This window comes from Canis aureus, chromosome 14 (assembly GCF_053574225.1).
Source record: "Canis aureus isolate CA01 chromosome 14, VMU_Caureus_v.1.0, whole genome shotgun sequence".
Lineage (NCBI taxonomy): Eukaryota > Metazoa > Chordata > Mammalia > Carnivora > Canidae > Canis > Canis aureus.
This window is the reverse complement of record NC_135624.1, coordinates 27160537-27184315: the sequence shown is the minus strand read 5'-3', so window position 1 is coordinate 27184315 and position 23779 is coordinate 27160537. Positions and strand designations below refer to the sequence as shown.

Sequence of the window (23779 nt, the reverse complement as noted above, 5' to 3'; positions counted from 1 at the left end):
ACTCTTGGTTTCAGCTCAGATCACGATCTCAGGGTCATGAGATAAAGCCCCACATTAAGCTCAGTGCTCAGTGCTGAATATGCTTGGCATTCTTTTCCTCTCACTCCCCCTCTGCTCCTCTCCCTGCTCTTGCACTGTCTCTTTCTGGCTCTCTGTCACTCAAATAAATAAGTAAAATCTCTAATATACATGTAAATTATATGTAATATTATAATAATATAATAATATATACAATTTACATATATTATATATGTAAATAAATGCTTTCCACATAATGGAAATGAGAGTTCAAAATTGTATGTGCTACATAATCTGAGTTATATTGTTAAGTCTAAGAAAACTTGAAGGAAATAAGTCCAAATATTAATAGAATTTATGTCTGGATGATAGAATTATAAATGATTTTTCTTTTTCTTCTTTTACCTTTTCTATTTCTCCCCAAGAATTCTATTATCAACATGTATTACTTTTATAATAAAAACATAAGTAGTGCAGCTCCTGTCCGTGGCCCTCTAGAGTCCCTAAGGCAATCAGTATACTGGAAATAGAACAAATATCCCACCAATCCATGCATTAACAAAGGAAACAGTAAAATAAATCATGTCACCATTCAAGTGAGCCCAGGTGCAGAGCTGGCTCAGAGACAGGGATTGAATGAAAGGAAGGAGAGAATGGGATGAATAGTTTAGGGCTTGGGGATGATGCCTGCTGGAGGAATTGAAACTTTGCTAATTATTAGTTCAGAGAAGAGAAGAAAAGAGAATTCCCAGGGGGTGAGGTGGGGAGGAGTTCAAGCTTAATGGGCAATGGAGCTAGGAGTTATGAATCCTTTGCATGAGCCAGCTCCTATGTTGTTTCTGATTCTCTGGGGACTTGGGTCTCTCGCCAGTATTTCTCCACATACTCTCTCTCTATATATATATATTTTAAAGATCTTATTTATTTATTCATGAGAGATGCAGAGAAAAGGCAGAGACACGGGGAAAGGAGAAGCAGGCTCCTTGCAGGGAGCCCAATGTGGGACTAGATCCCGGAACTCTGGGATCATGCCCTGAGCCAAAGGCAGATGCTCAACCACTGAGCCACCCAGGCATCCCTTTCCTCATACCTCTTCTATTCTCCATTCTCTACAGATGACCACCTTTCTCTGGGAATTTATGGTTTCTGCTTCTTCATAACTTCAGCATGCTCTTGATTATAGTTTAGTCTGATCCCACATGGTTTTTCAACTCAGACTCTCCATATCAGATTCATTTTCTCTGTGCTTGGGAAATGTGACTGATCCACCTCAGTTCAGCCGTCTAATTATACAGTTCCTGTGGCTAGGGGTGAGGGTATGATGGGACACATGTGACTGCCTAAGACCAATTCTTCAACAAAGAAAGTGGGCTGGGGGTCACTAGGAACTCCCCAAAACATTTCTGGACTAATGCAAAGGATGCTTGAGAATATTGGTTCAAAATAATGGCTGTTGGGGGAATCCTGGGACCACCCACTGGTGATGGCAGAGCAAGGCTAGCAAACCACACCAAAGTGGGCAACGATCTCTCTGTAAGTTGCAGTCTTACACTTCAAAATGCATACAGATGATATTCCCTAGCAGACCCCCTACCTTTGGCTCACCGAGGTTGCTAGTAGTTTATGGTCTTCCAAGCATGGCTTTCTCCCCATTCCCTTATCCCTACATCTCTCCCCCACCATACACTATCCTTTTTCTCTTACTTAAGTGACATTATTTTATTGAAATAACATTGAATCAGCACTAATTCACTTTATCCAAATATTAAATTTGAAGTTTTAGGGATTCCTGGGTGGGTCAGCGCTTTAGCTCCTGCCTTCGGCCCAGGGTGTGATCCTGGAGTCCCAGGATCTAGTCCCACACTGGGCTTCCTGCATGGAGCCTGCTTCTCCCTCTGCCTGTGTCTCTGCCTCTCTCTCTCTCTGTGTCTTTCATGAATAAATAAATAAAATCTTAAAAAAAATAAATTTGAAGTTTGAGCCTATAGAATAGTCAAAAGAATAGTACAACGAACACCCATATTTATTTCATCTAGGGTCACAAATTAACATTTTGCCACATCTGATTTATCTTGCTCCTTTCTTTTAGAACCATGTAAGAAGGAACATATATTAAATATTCTCGAAGCCCAAACCCTTCACCATGCATATCCTAAGAACAAGGACTTAGTCTACGAAATTACAATACAATGGTCACACTCAATTAATTTAACGTCAATACAGTTCTATTGCTTAAGATACTGATAGTACCTATGTGGATATCCTCAACTGTGTCCATAACCACTCTTAGAGGTATCTCCACCACCATTCATCCCTTTTGGGATTCAGTTAAGGGTTATCCACAGCATTGGGTTGGCATGTCTATCTAGTCTCCTTTAATTTATAACAGTTCTCTGAGTTTGTCACTCTTCTAATTTGATCCAGGTTAAACATCTTTGGGCAAGCACGTGCTGCAGGTGGGGTTGGGTCAGTGTCAGTGTGTCATAGCAGGAGGCAGATCTTGCCCATTCACACCATTATTATTGATACTCCTTGATTGCTGTGCTTAATTTGATTTCTAATTAATCCACATTTAATTAATTAGTAATAAATTTAGTTTAACTACTATTCAAGAGGTAATAAATTGCCTCCCACAGAACTGGTAACTGATGGGAGGTTGCACCTGGGTATAGTAAGGCTCTTGATGAAACTTGAGATGCTAGGTAAACTCCATGAAGCACAATGGTCCACCTGACTCTCCTGAGTGTTTTCTCATTTGGGCTGGAGAGGCAGTATAGTATACACTAATCAATTCAAGGTGGAAGCCCTAATATCACACTGTCTGGGCTCAAATCCCAGAGCCACTCCTTACCAGCTAAGTGACTAAGAACATGTTCATTGATCTCTATAAACTTCAGTTCCTACTCCACAAAATGAGAATAATGACTGGCCACCTTTTATTATTTTTTAAAGATTTATTTATTTATTTATTTATTTATTTATTTATTTATCTATTTAAGAAAGAGCAAGCACAAGCAGGGGGAGGGAGAGGGACAAGCAGACTCTCCACTGAGCACTTGGGGCTCAATCACAACCCTGAGATCATGACCTAAGCCAAAATCAAGAGTTGGATGCTTAACTGACTGAGCCACTGAGGTGCCCTTGACTGGCCACCATTTAGAACTATAAGAATTAAATAAAATAATAAATACAAACTTCTTAGTACTGTGCCTGGGATAGAGTTAGGGTTTAATATATGTTGTCATATTATCATATACCATGCTCTTTGTAAAAGATTTAAAAATCTTTATAAATCACAACGTTCCAGAAGCCCAGATTTGTGGGTATCCATGGTTCTCTGAATAATCCATATTATTCATTGGGGTCTTAAATCAATACTTCTCAAACTTTTAATGCAAGTAAGAATCACTCCTGGAGTTAAGAGGCAGATTCTGATCCAGTAGCCCTAGGACTAAGCTCTAAATTCTCACAAGCTCTCAAGTGAATGACAATGCTACTGGTTCCTGGACCATATTTTGAGTTAGCAAGCCTAAACAACTCCTGGAAGGAAATTCCCTGTCAAATATCTCACCTTTTAATTTGAGGTATAGTGCTGTCCTATTATATTGAATCATCAGGGAAAACTGTCTCCAATTTTCTTTTCTTTGGGAGATATTTCTAGCAATCATTGACCAAACTATACTGATTATACCACCTTGACTATGACTGTTTATCACTTTATGTTTTTGCAAATATATCTATATCAAATATGTGCCCGTGAAGGATGAAACAGTGAAGGATACTTTAGAGTTGGACTGATCAGAGGTGACGTGCAGACTCTTCGTCTTGTAGCTGGTTATCAGGGTCAAATTATGTAGCCTCTTTGAATTTCAATCACTTCATCTTAAAATGGTTATAATAATGTGAAGGCGAGGGTTCTTGGTGTGAGATTATATCTATATCTATCTATGTAGAGAAAGGTAGGGAGAACAGAGAGAGAAAAGAGTGCTCTATTTAATACTTCTGGGCATATGGCAGGTGCTTAATAACAAGTAGCTTGGTTAACTTCCATTACTACTATGTGTGACCCTATTGAGGTGCATTTCTATTTTCATCAAGTAATTTTGAAGGATCACAGGATCACAGACCCATACAGTCACACTGTTTTAAAGCTGGAAGCAAGCTCTCAGCATTTCTTGAGGACCTATCCTGCCTGGAAGGTGAATGCATTATTTCTTTCTCTAGAGTATTTGGCAATAGAAGGACATGGGTCCCAAGAAGCTCACAGACACTCATTTGCCTGCATGCAGTCTTCAAATTAGATTAGCCACCTTCATTCCTTGTGGTCAAGATTCCAATTTGCTTCAAGCTCACTAAGCATAGATTTATGCTTAAAATTCATTTCCACACACGCTCCAAATGAGGAAAAGTCTCTAAAATCTCTGAAATGTGAAGTTGTTTTTGCTTTTATTTCCCCACCGGGCTACTGAGAGACTTTGGTGAGCAATTCAGGTCTGCAGGTGAGCCACCTGCATGTAGGGGGAGGATGCCATTCTGAGGTGCATATGTCATCTTTTGGTTAAAGCTGGATTTCTCTCCAGGCTATTGGTTTTTAACTTGGGGAAGGCCTAAGTGCTAGCCACATTTTGCTGGGAAGACAGAGTGCCAAATTCATGACATAATAAAATTGATTCCTTGAGTGTATGGGGCTAATTGCTAGGTTTGGTATAGGGAGATTTTCCTCTGTTCTAGTTGCAAGATGGCTGAAGGAGAGGCAGACTTCCACTGTTCACTCAGGTATATCCCAAGAACCTTGGACTCAGGTTCCAAAAGCCTCAGATAGAACAACAACAGAATTACTACAAAATTCAACAACTTGACCTTGCAGATGAGGATTCTCCAACAAAGTCAACAACTGATTTTATAGATGAGTGTCGAGTTGGCAAGGCCTGGTTTAGGATCCACAGCATCACATGGAAGGCAGAACTGGGACTATAAATTGGACTCCTAATTTCTAGTAAGGCACTTTGTGATAGAATTCTTTCCAACAAACCTAACAGTGCATTTCCTGTTTGCCACAAGGATGAGCAGTTTGTAAATCCATGTGTCACCGTTGTTTCCCATGACACACCAGCTGGAAATACCAAAGGGTCACAATAAACAAATAACTGTTTCCAACTTCATCCCAAACAACAAAATTTATGAGACCTCATTCCTTCCTAATCTTTCCTTCCTGGGCCACAGATCTCTTGGATTGTCTTTGGTGAACTCACAGATGGCTTTGACCCTCCTCCTGAGTAAGCATTTCTGATGCTCCTGACATTTTGCCTTATGGCTGTCTGATCCTTTGTGTCTGAGAGCAGCTGCAGCTTAGATTAAAATGTAAGAGAGCCCCCCTCGCCCCTCTCTCCAGCCTCACACAGTGTGGCCACTACCCTGGGTGGAGGAAAAGGAAAGTCTCCTCTCTCATTGTTATTCAAATCTAACTACAGGCAAAATGGTTGCCTCCGTCTTGGTATCTTACAGCCCTTAAGATAATTTTTATTTGATGCCCTTCTTTCATGGAACACAATTCTCCTCTCTAGTTTGTCTCACGTCGTAGTGGAAACTGCACCAGAACATAATCCTCAGAAGTAAGAATTATCCTACCCACCTTTTCAGAATAAGACACTGAGGCTTAGAGTAAAAGTCCCACAATTATTATAACAAAAAATCAGTGTTTGATTCCATGTGCATTTGCCTTCTTTGTCCATGACCTACCCATTAATCCGCCCTTTACTAACCCACCGGGACATGCAAGTTGAAGTGCAGAGGATGTTTGTTGATATGTGGGTCTTTCAATTTCTATGAAATCACAGCCCATGTTCTTCTAGACAAAGAAAGGCAGGGAGGCATATATTCAATTTGCACAGCCCCCTCTGTAGACTTCTGGACCTTTGAATTAAGTCTTTGTGAATGCTACTGTTATCTACTCAGTTACGGAAAGTATACAATAATCAGACCTCTAGGGAAGTATCCACTTTTCTCTAAAATTAAGAGACTGAAGGAAGTTCTCTACCCTTGCCCATGGAAAGAATAACCTAGTGTGCTCTTTGCCACAGAGGGGGAAATATATAGCACATATCCACAGACCCATTCATCTCTCTAAGAAGAAATGATGGTGCCAGTCATGATGATGATGGTGATGATAGTGATGATGACAACGAGGAGGAAGAGAATGATGATGATAGTGATGATGATGGGGAGCACCTCTCATGTACCAAGCATTATGCTGGCACTTGGCCATAGTAGATTTCCAAAACTTTTGATGGCCTTATGAAGGAAATAAGATTGTTCTTATTTTAAATACAAGGGAACTGGAGTCTCAGAGGAGTTCACACTACAGAGCAAATAAGAGGCAGTACTGGAACTATTTCAGAGGAAGGGTCATTCCCTTCTCCTTACCACATTCCTCCCACACCCATCTGGCACACTAATGTTTCATTACTCTGGACTCACGACTGCCTTGTGACAATGGAAACTCATGTCATCTTTCACATGTGGATCTCAGCAGTTGCAGAAATGCAGACTGCTTTGGAAGATTCGCTTATTAATGACTCAACCAGGGACAAGGATTCTGAATCATGGCCCTCACCCCAATCATCTCTTTTGTGCCCCTTCCTCCAGGGCACATGAGAATTGCGACTGCAGTAATTCTCCCATAATTATTCAATAACCTTAACACAAGAGGAAAATGTCAGTCAAACTTGTTCTCTTCACATTACACGCCTGTCCAAGTTATCTCAACCTAGCCTATCCACCCCTCATTCTCCAGGGCATTAGGGGGACAGCCATCTAGGGGAGAGGGCTGCCTGGCTGATTGACATGGGGCCTGTGTGCAGAAAGCGACAGAGGCTTTTGAGTAAAATTATTGAAGTCTGCTTGCTTCACTGATGAAGAATCTGAATGAAAATTGCCTTTAAAGGATTCTAAAAAGGGAGGGATAACAATAGATCAAAGCCAACCCCAAAAAGAGAGAACATTTTATTTATAGCTTCCACATTAATTCAAAACAATATGATGAGCAGAGATTTGCCCATGCACGCACTCTCCACAAAAACAAATGCCTCTCAGGTTGCTTTTATTCTAATATAATATCAGTGCCCAAGGCGAAAAACATTCTGTACTTCACTCAGCAGAGCCTGTCCAAATTTACAATTAAATAGAACTGACACAGCTGATCATACTGAAGCTTGTTCCCTTTTCAGCTGGGGCCTTTCTTTTGGAAGCTTGGATATTATGCTGGCTATGTCCCAAACTGATGGAGCTTACTGTACCATTTTCCTCGCAGGCACTGGGACATTGTGTGCACTTAGAGCAGTGGGTCTCCATTCCCCAGGGAACACTTGGAAATGTCTGGAGACATTTTTGATTGTCACTACTGTGGGAAAGGTTGCCGCTGGCATCTAGTGGGTAGGAGTCAGAGATGCTGCTAACCATCCTACAATGCATAGGGTAGCTCCCCACAAAAGAATTATCTGGCCCTAAATGTCAGTAATGCTGAGGCTGAGAAACCCTGAGTTAGGAGACGGCTGGTTGGAAAGGCCTCCAAGATTGGGGGGATTGGAGAGGCTCTCCTCCCTGAAGCTATAGAGTATGCTTTCATGAGAGGAGCGTCTGCTGAAAATTCCATGTGGGAAAAGTGATGCAGAATGGCACACAGAACCAAAAGAACAGTAAGCAGATATTTGAGTGAAGATTATGGAGCCAAATCTGTAGAACCATGGAGATGCATGAAGAAAGGGAGGTTAAGTAGGTTTGGAGCCGTGCTTGGCAGTAGGTCCTGTTGTCTCTCAATGTCATGGTCTACTGCAATGTGGAATGTGGAAGACATCGTGTCTCTGAGAGGTCTAGTGATGAGGCAACAGCTTTTGGAATATTTTTGTTATTTTTTTTTCCCAATGTATCAGAATGTCTTGAATAGGGATCTCAAACAGGTGACCCACAGGTGAAGTAAGCATACAGGTTAATCTCTCATCCTGTCAATGTGATATTTAAGAAAGAAAGGAGAAAGGGAGGGAGGGAGGGGAGAGAGAGAGCTTGTTTGAACACCTATAGGCAGGGCACATGTTTTTAATTCCATAAACCTATCCCTATTGTTGTATTTGGCCTCAGTCACACATTTGTGTTCCTTGCCTGGCCCTGTAACAATTTGACTTTGTCACTCCTCTGGTCTAAGATTTCATCATTACCTCCCAGATGTGTAGCAATAGAAAAGTTTCTAAAGCCATGTTATGAGTTTTTCTGTCCACAGGCTGCCCTGGATTCCATCAATTACACAAAGAGAATGATTGGCATTCAGATGACTTTTCATGAGAGGTGTGAGAAGCCATCCCACTGCTTTATGGCCACACTTTATTTAAGGGATCATAAAAGGAATATTAGAGGTGGAAATAACAAGCATCATGTAGCCTAGTGGGAGCTTCCAGTCTGAATTACCTGAAGAGCTTTTGGAAAACACCCATACCTCCACCTCACCTCCAGACATTCTGATTTAATTGGTGAGGAGAGGGTCTGGGCATCTATATTTTATTTATTTATTTATTTATTTATTTATTTATTTATTTTTAAAGATTTTATTTTTTTAGTCATGAAAGACACAGGGAGAGAGAAAGGGGCAGAGACACAGGCAGAGGGAGAAGCAGGCTCCATTCCATGCAGGGAACCCGATGTGGGACTCCATCCCAGGTCTCCAGGATCACACCTTGGGCTGAAGGCGGTGCTAAACCTCTGAGCACCGCCCACCCCCTCCCCCGGGCTACCCGGCATCTTATTTTTAAAAAGTTCCCAGATGATCCCAGTTGCAGCAAAGTTGAGAACCACTGATCTAGTCTGTCTTCCTCATTCTCGGAAAAGGAAAATGAAGTTCAGGGAGGCACAAAGTTTGCTTAAAACATATCTGTGAAATGTGCATGTTTCTACTGCTTTTGCATTCTCTCTCCCTTCAAGACTAAATATGCAGTGGAAGGTAAGCGGGAAACCTAAGAACTGTGTGCTAGGAGTGTTTTAAGCTCTTGTTGGCAGAAGGACCAGCTGGCAGTTTCTAGAGGAAGCAATCTCTTTTGAGTTTCACAGCTGAATAGATGGCCTGTAGGTCTTCTGGTTCCCAGAAACATCCTGCAGCCGTGGTGGGTGGCTTGCAATGCTACTTTCACTTGATGAACAACTTTGTTCACTTGCTTTATTTAAATCCAGTATTTTCCATGCTGTGAACGTCAGGCATATCTGCACTGTTCAGGGCATGTGACATCCCAGAGGATGTACTTTGGAAGGATGTGGAGATGTCTCTTCTTATAGAAAAAGTAAACTTCGAGCCGTCATCAGAGTGACGTTAGTAGGGAAGGAAACAGCCAAATTCCCTTTGAACACACCATAGCCCAGTGATAGGTGATGAGAGAGACAGGGAGTGAGTCTCCACTCATAGTGGGAGTGGAGACCACATCCCAGGGCCAGTGCTGGACTCACTTGTCTCACTTGAGAGCCAGTAGAGAATCAGGCATTCCAAATCCCAGCTTCACCAACTTCATGTTTGGCAAACTTGGGCAGATGCTCACTCCTGCAAACAAAATAAAGATCATAAAAAACCCACAGCCCCACAAAGTCACTCCTCTTCCAAATATTTCGCAAAACTCCAAGGAAGGCGGGAGAGGATGGGTGGCCAATAGGAGTAAGGTCCTATTGCTGAGTCCCCCAAAGCGAGTAGGCCCCCGATGTGTCTTCTTTCATTTATTCCCATCGTGACCCATGTGTGAGATTCATCTTCAAGTCCACATTTTACGACAACAGAAATCAAGGATCAGAGAGATTAAGAAACTTCTCCCCAAACCACACTGCTAGAAAGGGCAGAGCTAAAATTCTTTTAACTATAGATGAACACGCTTCCCCGTGTGCCTTGCATGGTTTTCTGAAATGCTTGCTTGCATTCAGAAAGTGGGTTTTGGTGCTACTGAATGGTCTGGACTTGGTAGAGTCCAACCAAGAAATAGATTCACTCTGCTCCCATATTGTCCTCAGACACACGCTCTGGATCTTCATTCCCATCCTTGGCAACATTTCAAGCAGACCACCTGGTTTTTCTAATCTCATTACTTTTGATTATGTTTGACATTGAAAAATATCAAAATTTAATCTCCAGTTCACTACTTTTTCCTACCCCATCCTGTCCAAGGCTCCAACCCTCTGCTAACTTTCCTCCCCACCTCTGCCCAAGCCAGACTCCGCAAAGTGGGAGGGGGTTGCACGTCTCTTCCTCCTTGCTCATTTGCTTCTCTTTTTGTCATTTGCTCTTTCCCCCCTCCTCCCACACACCCCTCACTGCTTCTGCTCTCCCCAGGATCTGCTCAAGGAGAAAACTGAGAAATTAAAATCTAAAAATGGTTTTACATGATCCGTGTTATCACATCTGACATCTGCGCCCTTTGTCTGGCAGACACCCAAATGCTGGCATGGCTTCTCTTGGGGGCGATGGTGGGTTCTTTGGCAGCACAGCTAGGTGTGGGGAATCACTAGGGAGACTCAAGAGACTCAGCGTAGAGTAGTTCTCATAGCTATAATTTATTATAGCAAAGAAGCACGAAGCAAGATCAGCAAAGGGGAAAGGCACATGGAGCTAAGTCAGGGAAACCGGATATGAGCTTCCAAAGATCCTTGCCAGTGGAGTCACACAGAATATGCCTCATTCTCCATCAAGGAGTCGTGACAATGAGCTCATTGGAGACCACACACCCAGAGTTTGTATCGGGCTGGTACATAGGTCCCTCTTCCTGGCACATACCAAAATTCCAGACTTCCAGAAGGAAAGGAAGTGTTTGACATAACCACATTGATTGTACAATCAGCTTAGGCCTGGACAGACAGATTGCCACCAGTCCTGGGAATGCTGGAGGTGCTCTGAGTCCTCAGACACCAGCCAATACCAGTCAGGGCCACCCTTGTACGTAGGGCTTTCATCAGAGAGTGGTGGGGCCTGCTGTGGATCATTCCTCATCCCTTTCAAGGTGCTCTCACCCTGCGCCTCCTAGTAGCCCTCTCTCACCACCTCTTAGTATGGGCTGCCAGCCCGACAACCCTGGCCTCTTCCTGCTGGGAAGCAGTGGCCCAGACAGGCTGTCTCTTAACCCATATGACACATATGATGCCTTTGCCTGTGAACTCAGAAGTTCTGGGCCTTTCCTGCTATAGCATTCTGGCTCTGGTGGGTCCCAGACCTCTGCACCTTAGTAAGAGTCAGGCACCTTATTCTGTCCCACCCAACTCCTGGCTTGGGATTTCTTCACTACTCTTGTCCCCTGTAGATCCTGGGGGGCCACTGACTTCCCTCTCTTGGCTTGAGAAAGGAGAACACTCGTCCTCTACATTGCCAACGATGTTCTGCAAAGAAATCTCTCCTGGAGAAATCTCTAGACTGCTCTCATCCAAAGAGTGGAGGTGGGGGATGGAAAGGATCTGGCCACATCTTAGCTTCTTTGCTGATGTGTCCAGCACCAATATCAGAATTTGCAGCACTTGATCTTTATCATACAGAGCTTTGATCTTCTGCCAACATTCTGAGAAATGTCCCAATTATCATCATGTCACTTGACTCCTATTTCTGTATCTTTCATTCCATTCCCACTTCCACTGCTCTGGTTCGGGCTCGATCTCCTCCCAGCTTACCTGAACACACATCAGACTTCTAGTCCTCCCACTTACATTCTGTCCTGCATAAAGTGTCCAGAGTTACCTTTCTAAGATTATTCGATCTCATCATTCACCTGCTTAATCTCTGTGGCTGTCCAGAGGCCACGGCATGTCCACACCTCTCAGCATGGCACCCTGACACCCTTCATAGCCTGACCTCACCTGCCATTCCAGGTCCACTTCCAGCCATTCCAGAACTCTTGCTTCCTTTCTTCCTGTCTCGAGCCCTTCTGGACCTTTGTTCATGCTCTTCTCTCCGCATGTCTACATGGGGAATTTCCACTCACTCCTCTGTGGCCCAAGATAGAATGTTCTGCTTCCTTTGCTGTGCCCTCTGAGCAATTGTTCATCTTAGTTCCACTGTTTACTATCTGTGTGACCTGGGACAAAAATACTTAACCTCTCTGTGCCTCAACTTTCTCATTGGTAAAATGGGGAAAATGATACTACCTACCTCACTGGGGAGTTTGGAGGAGTCCATTTAAATAGGTTAATATTATAAGGCATTGAGTACTGTGCCTGGCACTGGTCATACTCTACAACATTTATTAAGCAAATGAATTCCTCAACTTTGCATGTTTTAGAAGATCCAAGTCCCTCTTTGAGATTTGTGAGGGCAAGGAATCTATTTTTGCCTGGCCACAGGGTAAGCATACCTGGAAGGTGCTTAGTATAGAGCAGGAATGAAATATGGATTAAATGATATGATGTCTGAGATTTTCCTTAAGAATAATATAGGAGCAAGGGAAATGAGTATAGAAAGAGATAGAACAAGATTGGAAAATTGTTGAAAATAGTTGATAAATAAATTCATTGGGTTATCCTATATTTATACATGTTAGAAATTTTCCATGTTACAAAGTTAATTAGCAAAAAGGAGGAAAACAATCTGTTGAGGGAATCAGTGAATTAAAGATAATATTCTCCATTTCCTTGATTCCTCTATTTCTGTCCTTCCTCTTTAAAATCTAGCTTCAAGCTCTGATTTCGGAAGGAAGGAGGAAAGTGGGAGGACAGAGTAGTCAGGAATCTTTGCTTTCCTGTCTGAGGAATGCTCTTTTCTTCCCTTCATTTTGGAGCCGAAAATTCCACTGCCACATGTTTGGAAATTTTCTTTCTTAAAATTTTTTTTTAATTTTATTTATTTATTTATTTATTTATTTATTTATTTATTTATTTATTATATTTATGATAGTCACAGAGAGAGAGAGGCAGAGACACAGGCAGAGGGAGAAGCAGGCTCCTTGCACTGGGAGCCCGATGTGGGACTTGATCCCGGGTCTCCAGGATCATGCCCTGGGCCAAAGGCAGGCACCAAACCGCTGCACCACCCAGGGATCCCAGGAAATTTTCTTTCTTTATGCGACAGGTTGCTGTCTTACTTAGATAGCTGTCATTCTTGAGTCCTTCATGGAACTTTTGGTGGGAATTCGTGGGTCTTTCCTTTATTCATATTTGCTCAGAGTTACCAGCTGTCTGGGAGCATCCTAGTCTGACAATTGAGAAAATCATTTCAAAAGCCACATATTTCTTGATTTGCATTTTTTTCTTTTTTTCTTTCTTTCTTTCTTTCTTTCTTTCTTTCTTTCTTTCTGTCTGCTAAAGATGTGGCCTCTGGAAGGGGCAGTTCTATCAAGCTGTGATCTGTCCCTGATGTTGGCAGCAGGCTGACAGATCCGGCTGCAGGAGACTCCAGGTACTAACTGCTGTCCATCAAACATGTGAAAGGACCACCTCACATGTCCAAACGGGGCTGGATGTTGTCAAATTCCTCTGTCGCTGTGTAAGTAAGGGACTTCCTTTGCTCGCTTGGGAAATAATAATGAACTACCGCGCACCCAAGGAGGGAGTGATTAGAATGGAGGGAGGTGAATTCCTCAAGCCCCTACGTGTCCAGACGGTTCTAAATGCTCCGCATACTTTCTCTCATTTGATCCTCACAGCTGTCAGGTAGGCAGATTTCATCCCTAAATTGTAGCTGAGGGCTGCAACTCAGGGAAGTGCAGTAACTCTCCTTTCTTCAAAACAGGGAATCTGGGGTTAGAACCCAGGTTTGATTTGCACGCTTGAGTCCTTTCTAGGGTGATACTCGCTGCTTTCCACAGATTTCTAATATCCATAGGGAGCACCAGGGCTCTCTCAGCACCACGGGACAAGGGAGGAAGGTAGGAGCATGTGGGGCTGTGTGTTCCCCAACTTGATTCAACCCCACCAGCTTTATTTTAATTGCTGCTTCTTTTTACGTAGCAATAATGGCTAATATTTAGTGTGTATCTGTAAGTGCCAGACACTGCAATTAGCTGTTTATATACACTGTGTCATTTAGTGCTTGTGACAGCCCTATGAAGTGGACGCTGTCACAGTCCCGCATTTATCCAGAAGGAGAGTGAGACACGTAGAAGATGGGAAACTTGCCAAAGCTCATACATCTAGTTTGGCCAGGAGTTACCACTGTGCGGCCTGAATTGGGAGCCTAGGATACTTGATCCTGCCAGATGTGATTTGAGAAAGAGTTGTTCACAGTATGTCCTGCTGCCTGTCTCTTCCCTCCCTCCCTCCCTCCCTCCCTCCCTCCCTCCCTCCCTTCCCTCCTTCCTTCTTTCCTCCCTTCCTTCCTTCCCTCCCTTCCTTTCTTCCCTCATTCCTTCTTTCCTTCCTTCTTTCCTTCCCTTATTCCTTCCTTCCTTCCTTCCTTCCTTCCTTCCTTCCTTCCTTCCTTCCTTCCTTCATCTATTCTGTACCAAGTAGGCTCTGGGGGAAGAAATGGAAACTGCACCAAACAAAGCCCTTATCTGAGGATAATCTCAGGGTTTGGAAGACCCTTCATATACATAAAGCAGAATGTGAGAGTTGAGCCATATTGCCCAGGCCCAGAAGAGAGAGCTCGCCCCACAGTCTGGCAAACAAGGTGTTAAAGACTTTCTGAGACCACTCCTGAGGGCAGGTCTGAGACTTGCCCACTGAGCTTCTTCTTTGTTTTTATGTTTTTGTTTTTGTTTTTAATTCGATTTGCCAACATATGGTATAATACCCAGTGCTCATCTCATCATGTACCTTCCTTAATGCCCCTCACCCACATACCCTACCCCCCCACCTCTAATTCACCATCACTTCTCTTTTCTCTCTCCCCAGAGGTGTGTTTCAGTGGCAGCTCCCTGAGCTCTCAGGGTGACCCTGACAGAGGAAGCTGCAGGTGCTGCGAGCCACTCTTACTCACCCATTCCCCATCTCATTCTCTATTTTGTATTGTTGCTTGGTTTGTGCAGAAACGGCTGCATTTTCTCCCTATCTTTTTAATGACACAGTCCTCAGAATGCTTGGTGTGTACTTCTGTCTCCCATTCATCTGCATAAATGCCACTATGTGTCACAACGTATTATTTTGTTTAGGGCAGTTTTGCAGCTAATGGAGGCTTGTGTCCTTGTTTAAATGACTTGTTTTGTTTTGTTTTGTTTTGAACCAGAGCTTCCACATGTTTCTTCTCTCTGCCTCTCTCTCATCTTCTCTGTCATTAATGCCCACGTTTGCATCCAGATATCTTTCCTAACAAGAGAAAAATTCTGAGCCATAAGGAAGGTAGCAAAGATCACCAAGCTTTTCCAATCCCAATCTGTAACTTGCTTGGGAAGCAAGCCCCTGACCAGATGGACAGCTCATTTAAGTACCAGAGAGCAGCTTCCACCCAGTCCCCTGGGAGCAGATGGAGTCCCTTTGGAAGGAGAAGGCCCTGGGGGATTTCCAAGTTCCAGTGTAGGGTTGAAAGCAGCCCCTCTGCACCACAACCCAGGAGTCTGCTTTGCAATCTTGAGGTTTGCTTTGGTGGATTAGCCACCTGCTCTCAGGGCTGCCCATGCCCCCCAAAGAAGTCAGGGCTTCCTGAGCCAATTCTAACTTGGCACTGTAGGAGGAGTCCCCTCTCTACAGCAAGAAGGGGTCTGGAAGACTTTTGCTGACCTGAGCCTGATGTCAAGGAGGGATTTACTAATTCCAGAGGAGTCTGCCTGGGGTTCTGTATTTCACCTCACTGCCAGGACCTCTCTGCTTCCAGGCCTTGCCCCCGGCGCTGGCCTTGGCCCTGCTAATCCCTCTTCCACTGCAGCCCCCTGGGTATCCTGGCAACCCTGCACACCAGAGGGATAGCCACTCTCCTCTCCAGGACACCTCCTTTCTTGGAGAAGAAACAATCTTCCCAAATCTACATCTTCCTGAGGGAGGCATGGCTAAGTCAGAATGAACTCATATACCTTCTCTCCTTTTGTTGACAGAAAACTGGACCTACTGGGGAGATGGGTTTTGTTACCATCATCCTTGAACTCACCTGCTGGCCCTGCTAACTCTCAGCTGTGGCTCCCAGTTCTTGGGTGGGGCAGAGCTTTCTCTGGCATGAGTGAGAAACGTAAGGAAGAAAGGGACAGGGTGTCTTTTAGATTGTGTTAAACTGCTGTTGGTTCTGCGTGGACTCCTGCTGGAGCTTGTCTTATTGAAAATAGCTTCGTCTTGTGTACTTTTCAACAGTCTCCTTTTTTCAGCCAGAGGACAGATACCCCAGCAGAGCCCAGTTACCAAAGGCAGTTGCTGATGGGTTGCTCCCCTTCCAGAGGAGAGAACAAGAGGAACAGAGCTTATCTTGCAGCATCAAAGACTGAGGCTTTGTTTATTGAGATAATAAGCTGCTCTCAGTCAGGGGCTGAGTTGTTTATTTACCTGACTTTTTCCTCTTAATCCAGAATGATGCCTTCACTTACGAGATGCTCAGTGAATATCTTTTGAATGAACTAATGCATAAACATCTGGCACGTCCAACGTTATTCGTTTTAATAAACCCCGTTGAGTGACATCAAAGCAGCCTGGCAGTGTTACTAGGTACTAGGTGGTTATCTCGGTTCTCATTTTATTTATGAGGAATCAGCAAGAAGTGAAGTAACTTGCTCAAGAGCACGAAGCTGGGAAGTGTCGGAGTCAGGATTTGAACTCAGGTCTGTCCGTCTCCACACTGTGGTGAGTTTGGGGCACATCACTGACAAGCACTATGTTACCGACTGAGATGCTTAGAAGGACGGGGCAGGGTGTGGGGCGGGGGGAGCATTCAAGTCAATGCTGCACCTGTGTGTGGCTGTGTGCAGGGAGCAGGTTTCAACTCAGGCAGGTGAGAGGACAGAGGACGGGGGAAGATGGGCTCAGGGAGGTTAGCTGAGTCAGAGTAGAGAGGAGGCAGGATTCTGTCCAACTTGGACAGCTTCCAGAGAATTCCATAATAAGCTGGCTGCGTGGCTGTAACATGCATTTGTCTTTCCACATTTGGGCAGTGGGGAAGATCTTCTGGGGAATAGTTTTACTAGAAGGCACACCTCTCCTCTTTGCCACTAGCGCAGCAGATGTGTGACCTCTAGCAGTGTACATTCTAAAAGAAAATACTAGTTAAATTCCCTTAAGGAATGTAGGCAACCGTTTTGGACCCTTGAGGTCTTTAGGTTTCCTGCTTATAAAAGATCTGCCTTTGATGCCCTCGTTGTTTCTAGTAGCTGAGTGGTTTGCATAAGGTCATGTCCCTTTTCTCATTTCTGCAGACCGAGAACACCACAAAAGAACCCTTTGAGATGCAGTCATCAACCTGACATTTCTAGCACCAGATTAGCATCTACAGCACGCTGGTGGACACTGAGGCAATGGCCACATTGCAGAGACTGTAGATCTGGCTCGCTCTTTGGGATTATCAGCATCTGTTGCACATCTTCCAACCAGCTGGCCAGAGTGAGAGGTGGAGTCTCTTGCTATGAAATAGAGTTTTATTTTGCCATAATGTGTATCCACAGAGTATTAAACCTAACTTAGAAATCATCTACGCCTGGGGCACTTGGGTGGCTCAGTTAAGCATCTGACTCTTGATTTCAGCTCCGGTTATCATAACCTCAGGGTCTTGAGATGGAGCCCTGCATCAGGATCTGCCTCCTCGCAGAGTCTACTTGTCCTCCTCCCTCTGCTCCTCTCCACACCCCCACCCCCCGGTCATACATGTACTCTCTCACTCCCAAAGGAAGGAAGAAAGAATAAGAGAAAGAAGAAAAGAAAGAAAGAAAGAAAGAAGAAAGAAAGAAAGAAAGAAAGAAAGAAAGAAGAAAGAAGAAGAAAGAAAATCTTAAAAAAAGAAAGAAATCCTCTAAGCCTAACCCTCATTTTATGGAGGAAAATAACTGAGACTCAGAGAGGTAAAGTGACATGCTCAGGGTCACACAGTAGCCCTACCTTGTCCTACGCAGTAACCCCTCACCTCATATGCCTATGAAGCACTTGAAATGGGGGCAGTGTAGTTGGAGTGTGCTGTCGATGTAAATACCTGGAGGATTTCATTGACTCTATATGAACATAAATATCTCACTGATATTTTTTCATAATGATTACATGTGGAAATGCTACTCTTTTGGATACATTTGGTTAAATTAAATGTATTATCAAAAGTAATATCACCTGTTTCTGTTTCGCTTTGCTCACATGGCTGTTAGAAAATATAGACTAACCTACGTGGCTTGCATTCCTTTTCCACTGGACAGCAGGCCTCTACAGCTTGGAGTAGAACACAGGTCTCTTGACCTGATGGGAACCCGGAGCAGGATGGGGAGTACTGGCTGGGTCAGGGAGAAGCCAGAGGCAAGGATGCCGGTCGGGAGGTGCAGGCAGCAGGCGTGCCCCCCTGTGGGGGCTGCAGGTGCTCACTAGTCACAGAACAAGCTCCCATCACCAGGCTGGCTGTCCCTCGAATGCCTTCCCTCCCACTCCCCTTCTCGTCTTCCCTGCCTGGAAGCTCTCTTTGTCCTTCTGCACCTGTCCAGGTGTCTGAGATGTGAGGCAGCCCAGCCTCCTTCATCGATCTGCTTCTGCTGCCTTCGAACCTGGTTCGATCCGCGGCCCTCCTTCACGCCCTCTCAGCACCTCTGCAGCTGCCTTAAACAACCATTCACTCTTCTTCCTCCCACAGAGCTCTGACTTAGGAATGATCTCCAAACAGTGCTGTCCTTGAGAAAACTACACAGCACGACCACTTACTAAAGGAAGGAGAGCCTGCCTTTCACTCTCTTCCTTGCAATGTCTTAACCCCAGCCGCCCAAGCCTGGGTTCTGCAGAAATGCAGAGGAGCTTGGGGAATGCAGGATCAGGCCGGCCGTGGAAGACAGTTTTGAGCATTGAATGTTGCATATTAAGCAATCTGTCCCACTACTGGCCCCAGGTCCTCTCTGTAGCTCTTCTAGACTTAGCTTCTACAAATACAAAGTAGGAATTCTTCATTTATTCTTTCATTCATTCAGCAAGGGTCGAGTGAGCATCAGAGTCTCCCAGGCACTGTGCTGGGCTCACAGTGCTCACGGCAGACACGGTCTTATAGCAAGTAGAGGAAAGAGATGAAAACCGAAGGAGGTGGACTGGTGCCCGGCAGGTCCTACAGACACCGTGGCCTCAGCATGGCCTAGAAGCTCATATCCACCGCCCCCTTCAGCCCCCCAGCTGAGCAGGATAGAGCTGCTGTAGAAACGGGACCCAGCAGACCCTGAGCCCTGTGCCAGTTTGGACACTGAAGAACTATTCCTGAGTTCCATTCAGAATTTCGAAATCTGTTGCTCAGACTCAACTTCTTTTGTCCCATCCTTTCTAATATCCCAGACAAAAACCCATTCAGTCCTCCTGGACTAAGGTTGCTTCATCTGGATTCATCCCTGTAAAGGCACATACTTCTCCATGTTGTCTTATTTCATAGAATGTCCCCACCTGCTCTTCCGTAGGATGCTGCTCACGCTGTCACTCTATGGCCCTCTCTGAGACAGGTAGCCAGCCCCTTCCTCTCCCTCTTCCCTTCAGCAGGGAATCGGAGGATTTGCTTAAGCCTAATCCCGTGGGAGGCTGAGCCATCCTCCTTCCCAGATGCTACTCATAGATCATTGTGCTTTTTTTCTTTAAACCTCTTTTTCAAAATTGAAAGATATTTTATATAGTTTAAAAGGTGCAGAAACTAGATGTGCAGTTTAAATAATTACTATACAGTGAACACCTAGGAAATACAACTCAGGCCAAGAATGAGATGGTAGCCAGATCCCAAGAAGACCTCCATCCACTAGACCTGGTCACAGACCCCCATCCATGGACATTTGGTATGACCCTATCCCTTGCTTTAAAAAAAAATCATTTTAGCATTTCCATATACATTCCAAAGGAATATAGATTAATTTGGTCTTTTTCTGAGCTCTACATAAATGAAATCATATTGTATGTATCATTTGGTGCCTGGATCACTACACTGTTTGTAAGGGCCATTTATGTTTTTACCTGTTTCTCTAGTTTATTCATTTTTATTTTGTTTATTTAATTTCATTTATTTTTTCAATTTTTTTCATTCATTGTTATTCATTTTTATTACTATATAGAATGACCATTACTTTTCTACTGCCTTGAAAATCCACCCTCCTGCTCTGAACCCAGTGATCTTGGGTTGCTTGTCTTATAGGCCTCAAACACACCAGAAGCACTATCCTCATCCCGGATGAAACTTTTATTATATTTTATGTTTTTTGTTTTGTTTTCTTTTATATTTCATTTATTCATTTGAAAGAGAGAGAGTACAAGCTGGGGGGAAAGGACAGAGGGAGAGGGAGAAATAGATTCCCCGCTAAGCAGGGAGCCCAATATGGGGCTTGATCCCAAGACCCTGAAATCATGACCTGAGCTGAAGGCAGATTCTTAACTGACTGAGCTATCCAAGGGACCCTACAAACTATTTTATTATGAAAATTTCAAGCATATACAAATTTAGGAGAACAATTTAATAAGCCCCTTTATACCCGGCACCCAACTTCACCATTTATCCATTTATGACCAAACCTATGGTACCTGTATCCCCATGCAGTCCTCTCCTCAATTATTTTGAGACAAATCTCAATTATTTTATTCGTAAATTTTTCAATCTTTTCCTCAAAAATAAAAGATTATTTTTAAAAAATGTGATCTTATATCATTATTATACATAGAATAAAACCAATGGTATTTTCTTGGTACAAAAAAATAAGCTGATGTTCAAATTTTATTATCTTAAAAAGTTTTGAATACTCTATTTGAATAAGAATTAAAATGAGATTCATAAATTGCAACACAGTGAATTATATTTCTCTTTAATTGCTTCAGTCTATAAAACCTACATTCGGCGTGATCACTTGTCCACATTTCTCTCTCTCAATCTTTCTCTTTTCATCTCATAACTTTGATCTCTCTTCATCCTTCCAGTTTATTTATTTATTCTAAGCTTATTTATTTATTTTAGTAATCTCTACACCCAATGTGGGGCTCAAACCCATGAACCCAAGTTCAAGAGTCACATGCTCTTTCAACTGAGCCAGCCAGGAGCCTGTCCTTCCAATTTTATTTCTTTCTTAAAGAAACCAGATTGTCACTGTCCAGAGTTCCTCACAGTTGGGCTTCTCCTGTTCTTTAACATATTCTTCTCTCCACTATGTTTTCTTTAAATTGATGCCAGGTCCTAGAGTTTTGTTCCAGACACAGTTTGATTTTTGGCAAGAGGTCCCCATAGATGGTGTTTTGTACTTTCATCAGCAAGTGGTCTGAGAGGTCAGCATCCATCATTACAGCCTATCATCACGGCTTAAAAATGGCAACATCTATTTCAACCAGTCCTTCATTTGTCAGCTAAGATATTTCTAGAAAGAAACTGTGCACTGTCAACTATTTGATTTCCCTGAGAGAGTTTTTTTGAAAAAAAAAATTTTTTTTTTGAGACAGCATGGGAGAAGGGGGCAGGGCGGGGCAAAGGGAAAGACCGAGAGAAAGACAGAGAGAGAGAGAGAGAGAGAGAGAATCTTAAGCAGTCTCCATGCTCAGCATGGAGCCTAACACAGGGTTCAATCTCACAACCCCTGAAATTATGACCTGAGCTGAAATCAAGAGTCAGATGCTTAATCAGCAGAGCCACCCGGGGTCCCTCCTTGAGATAAGCTCTTACAAGAAAGAAAGAATAAATGTTTGATCTTTTTCCTTTATTATTTTCCAAAATAAAAGTTGATATAACAAACTCCCAAGAAGAATGAGGACTTTTTTCTTCCTCTAACTTTATGAATTAATGGATACAACCATGATTGAAATGCTTTACTCCATTGTGATTCTTCTTATGATATCCAAATGATCCTATTTTTGACTGGTAAGAGTCTTTTAAATTAACTCCTGAGGTCTTAAAACCTCTTAATACAACCTTTGTAGACATTAAAGCTTCTTTGTTTTATGGCATCATATTGTCATATCATTTCATCCATTAATATTTCAGAGATCCCTGAGTTCTTTTATCAGTAGAAGATCGTGATCTGGATACTCTTTGTTACTAGGTTGGCTATTATTTCTAAGCCCTTTCAATGAACAGAGCCAGGAAATAAAGACAAATTGTCATGAGTTCATGTAGACACTGATAAATCAAATTAGAACTACATAATTTTTACCTAATATCTTTAATTGTATCTCTTTTTATTTTGTTATGTCAAGTATTATATTTCTCCACACTGATATAATTATTCATTTTCTATCACACATAGTTCACACATGACAGACTTAGAATAACAATATAAATGCTACAATCAAGAAGATGATTATTAAAATCAATTTAATATTTTTTGTAAGTTTTTTTGTCCTTAGGTTACATTGCACTAAAAATTTTATAGTAAATGATTATGTTATAAAGTCATCTGAAATATTTTCTCCTGTGGTTATGACACTAACTCAGTATACTATTAAGTCATTTTACTTTTTTATTTATAAATATTACTTATGTATTTATATAACTATGCAAAATATTAATGTATTCCAAAGTTATATCATGCAATAGATATTCAGGGTAATTTAACTTCTAACATTATTCCCCTCTCCTGTTTCCTCCATTTGAACTATTTATTCTAGAGCTTTGAGGAACCATTTCTTTTTTTTTTTTTTTTTAGATTTTATTTACTCATGAGAGACACACAGAGAGAGACAGAGACATAGGCAGAGGGAGGGAATCTCTGTGGGGAGCCTGATGTGGGACATGATCCCAGGATCTTAGGATCACAACCTGAGCCAAAGGCAAATGCTAAACCATTGAGCCACCTAGGTGTCCTGAGGAACCATTTCTTTTCCAGTTTTTCTTTACTTTTCCATTTTTCTTGAAAAAAAAGGAAAAAAATCTATATTTTTGCATCCCTTCCTCCTTTCTTAGAGAAGATAATATACCACACATACTTTTCTCCATTTGCTTTTTACACTTAATAATATATCACTCCAATAATATACATGCATGCGATCATACAGCATGCAACCTTATCGGTTTGGTTTTTCTCACTTACATACTTCTCTGAAGATTGGTCCAGGTTGTTGAGTGTATCAAGAGTTGGTTCAGGGGTGCCTGAGTGGCTCAATTGGTTGGGCACCTGCCTTCTGTTCAAGTCATGGTCTTAAGGTCATGGTTTTGAGGTTGGATTGGGCCCCAAGTCAGACACCCTGCTTGGCGGGGCAGGGAGGGCTGTGTCAGCTTCTTTCTATTCCCTCTCATGCTCTTACCCTTTCTCAATCTCTCTCTCTCTCTCTCTCTCTCTCAAAAAAAAAAAAAAAAAGAGTGTGTTCATTTTTATTGCACAGTAATATTCCATGGTATGGATGTACCACAGCCTGTTTAACCATTCAGCTGTTCAAGGACATGTGGGTAATTTTTAGGTTTGGGCTATTACAAATAAAGCTGCTATACATGTGTGTACAGGTTTGTGTGTGAACAGGAGTCATCATTTCTCTAGGATAAATGCCCCAAAATGTAATTGTTGGATTGGTTGTTGGGTGTTTAGTTTCTTCTTCTTCTTCTTCTTCTTCTTCTTCTTCTTCTTCTTCTTCTTCTTCTTCTTCTTCTTCTTCTTCTTCTTTTTTGTATATTTTTTATGGAGTTTGATTTGCCAACATATAGTATAATACTCAGTGCCCCCCTCAGTGCCCGTCACCCAGTCACTCCATCCCCCCGCCCACCCCCCTTTCTACCACCCCTCTTTTGTTTCCCAGATTT

At 42.8% G+C, this 23779-nt stretch overlaps 1 long non-coding RNA gene across 3 annotated transcripts in view; it reads left to right on the top strand.

Annotated features, from left to right (window-relative positions):
• The window catches only part of LOC144283308 (uncharacterized), a 62458-nt gene that overhangs the window by 23299 nt on the left and 15380 nt on the right, over positions 1-23779 (top strand). For 2 of the 3 annotated variants that reach the window (XR_013351767.1, XR_013351764.1), the window contains exons 6-7: positions 16618-16713; positions 17283-18702. The exons of the other annotated variant lie outside the window; for it this stretch is intronic. This is a non-coding gene — a long non-coding RNA (uncharacterized LOC144283308). Of the gene's footprint in view, positions 1-16617; positions 16714-17282; positions 18703-23779 lie in introns of those variants that run through there. 3 annotated transcript variants of the gene reach the window in all.